Source organism: Ornithodoros turicata, chromosome 1, assembly GCF_037126465.1.
Source record: "Ornithodoros turicata isolate Travis chromosome 1, ASM3712646v1, whole genome shotgun sequence".
NCBI classification, from domain to species: Eukaryota; Metazoa; Arthropoda; class Arachnida; order Ixodida; family Argasidae; genus Ornithodoros; species Ornithodoros turicata.
In genome coordinates this window covers 213,143,101-213,145,761 of record NC_088201.1, presented here as the reverse complement: position 1 = coordinate 213,145,761, position 2,661 = coordinate 213,143,101, and the positions used below count along the sequence as shown (strand labels likewise).

General features: G+C 47.9%; 1 non-coding gene across 1 annotated transcript; it reads right to left on the bottom strand.

The window, feature by feature from the left end:
- Positions 1-1,287: 1,287 nt before the first annotated feature.
- Trnav-gac (transfer RNA valine (anticodon GAC)) lies at positions 1,288-1,360 on the bottom strand. Its single transcript has one exon. It is a non-coding gene; the product is annotated as a tRNA-Val (tRNA).
- Positions 1,361-2,661: the final 1,301 nt, after the last annotated feature.

Genomic DNA, 2,661 nt, shown 5'->3' with positions numbered 1-2,661 from the left:
CAGCACCGCAAGCGACGCTGCCCCGACGACCGTTTGATAGGCCGCGTGTCAAAGACACGTACATACAAAATATCAATAAAATATCTTCCCGGAACAGCACCGCAAGCGGTACTGCCCCGGCGACCTTGTTTTCGGCTGCGGGTTCTCCTAAAGACACGGCCCACCCGAGGGCGGATCGCGTTATCAAGGGGCCCCTCAACGGTATATGAGGGACAGGCTCCCAGTTGCCTCCCTCCGCCGCTTAGACGAACTTGAAGGGAGACCGGAGCATTGGTCACTTTGATCTTTGTATTGTTGACTTTACCTTAGTGAGAGTATATTGAGGAAGGCCGGCCAGAGGGGCCGGCTTCCTGTAACATCTCCGAGTCGGACAACATTGACCTAAACAGTTACTGCGGCAATTACCGCAAACGCGAAATTCCAGTCTGGCAACTGCTACATACCGTCAGTGCCAGGTATCTAACTTTGCTGGTGTGGCGGATGCGTTTACAATAAAAATGTTCGTCACTGCTGCTCCCCTATAGCGGTACGCGATGACGACGACGCTTGAGTTAACTGATGCTGGTGGCACCATTCTGTGAAACATTGTATCGAGCGAGAAAGAATCCTTTTGCACCAAAGACGTTAATCGAACTTTTGGTAAGATAAGATACGAATAACATAAGTTACCAAAGACAGTAATTTGGTATAATCACGCGCCTATTTTAAACCTGGCGAGTGTCAGCGTATATTTAAGAACATGATTTTTCATACGAAGACTTCTCGGAAAGATCCAAGAAGGGAACCCCGAAAACATGTGGATTTGTATAGAAAAAATAGGAAGGCCAACCTCAGGGGCCGGCTTCCTGTGCCATCTCAATCATACTTGAAAACAGAGCGTCGAACCGAACTGAACCGGAACTGAACCAATATAACAACTTTAGTTACAGGCTGGGGACACCGGCAGGGTTCAAGTTGTCATGTGTATGTCTAGGGTGGGGGGTGATGTGTGGAATCGAGCGGTGTGCCTGCCTAGATTGGCGGCACGTTGGTCGCGGAAGGGATGAAAGTGTGTCCTGTTGGTCGAAAAACAGAAATAAATGCAAAAAAAAAAATCGAACTACGGCACCATTTTAGTGGATACCAATACGTTTGCAGCATTTTAGGGCCTCGAACCGGTTCCGTACCGGTTTACAGCCACTGAACCGGTTAATCGAAGCGCGATGTGTGAATTTCGGAGCTGAACCGGAACCGAACGTTTATGGCCGAACCCGAACCCCAAGAAAGATGAAAGTCACTGAAAAGGTTAGCCAGCTGTAGGATTCGAACCCACATCTTCTGGATTGTCTGTCCAGGGCTCTACCAACTGAGCTAAGCTAACCCGCCTTCTCAGCGACTTCCAGGGTGCGTGGACCGGCAGCCCTTCCGGAGCCCTGGACTGGCAATCCAGAAGATGTGGGTTCGAATCCTACAGCTGGCTAACCTTGTCAGTGACTTTCATCTTTCTTCGTTAATTTCTTAGGCAATTTGAGGCTTTGTATATATTTGTCCCTTCTATGTTGTTCCAGAGTCAGAACATCAGTCCTCTCATGTCCCGAACCCCAAACAGACCGAAAAAACGCTCACACAGGGACTAAGGCTTCGCCTCTGCCGCCCCCTAGCGGTATGTCGTGACGACGACGCTTGGGTTTCGAAACGTAAAATAGCATTGTTGATCATAGTGATATGAGGGGTGTTCAATCTGTAATGCGCCAGAGTATGGACCATCGTCGTGGAAGTACATTTAAAAACTTAGACGATGATTTTTGAAAGAGCTTCTGAGTTAAGCAGCTTGAGAGTCGACATAGGTGCATGTACATATTGCCACGAATCATCTTCGAGAAACTTCCAAGGCAGGCAAGAGACCGTACATCTCATCCCGGCGCGTGCTGAAGAAGAAGCAAGAAGATTCCAGACACATCGCCTGCTCTCTGGCAAACGCACGTGCTGTTCCTAGACTTTTCGGCGCGACGCTTTAGTAGTACATTAGATTAACCCTACGGCCAGGAAATGACGTCAAACAGGAATTAGATTAACCCTACGGCCAGGAAATGACGTCAAACAGGAAATGACGTCATCAAGGACGTATGACGTCACTCCAGGCCGCAGCCGCTCCGCCCTCATATCAGTGAGGTCAGTGGATAAGATAGTTAATCAGTGACGTCACATAGTTAATCTTAGTGATATGATATCAATGATAAGATTAAGTAACAATAATGACGTCATGGTGAAACACACTAGGAATCGAACTTGGGTCCTTTAGGTTGTCAGACGAGCGTCTTAAGCCACTGGGCCACGGGCTCTACATGTTTACTTGCGTCGCTAATCAGGATAGAATTGTGTGGGGTGGAGAGGTTGTTTGATTTCTTTTACGCCAGGTGGCGTCATGGGGGGGAGTTGAGTTCGTTCATCTACAGATGGCAGCACTTCCAGCAAATTTACCGCCGTTCAACAGATGGCGCTACCTGCGCCCCCAAATTTTAAATTTCGCGCCCATTTGACTTCGCTCTTGGTTTAAAAGAACTCCCCACGATCATGTTGTTTTCATTTTAGAAAAAGAAAAACAATGGCGAGCCAGTTCTATGTCAACTTACTGTCAAACGCCTCGAGTGATGTATTTCCTAGTAACACAATGAGCGATTT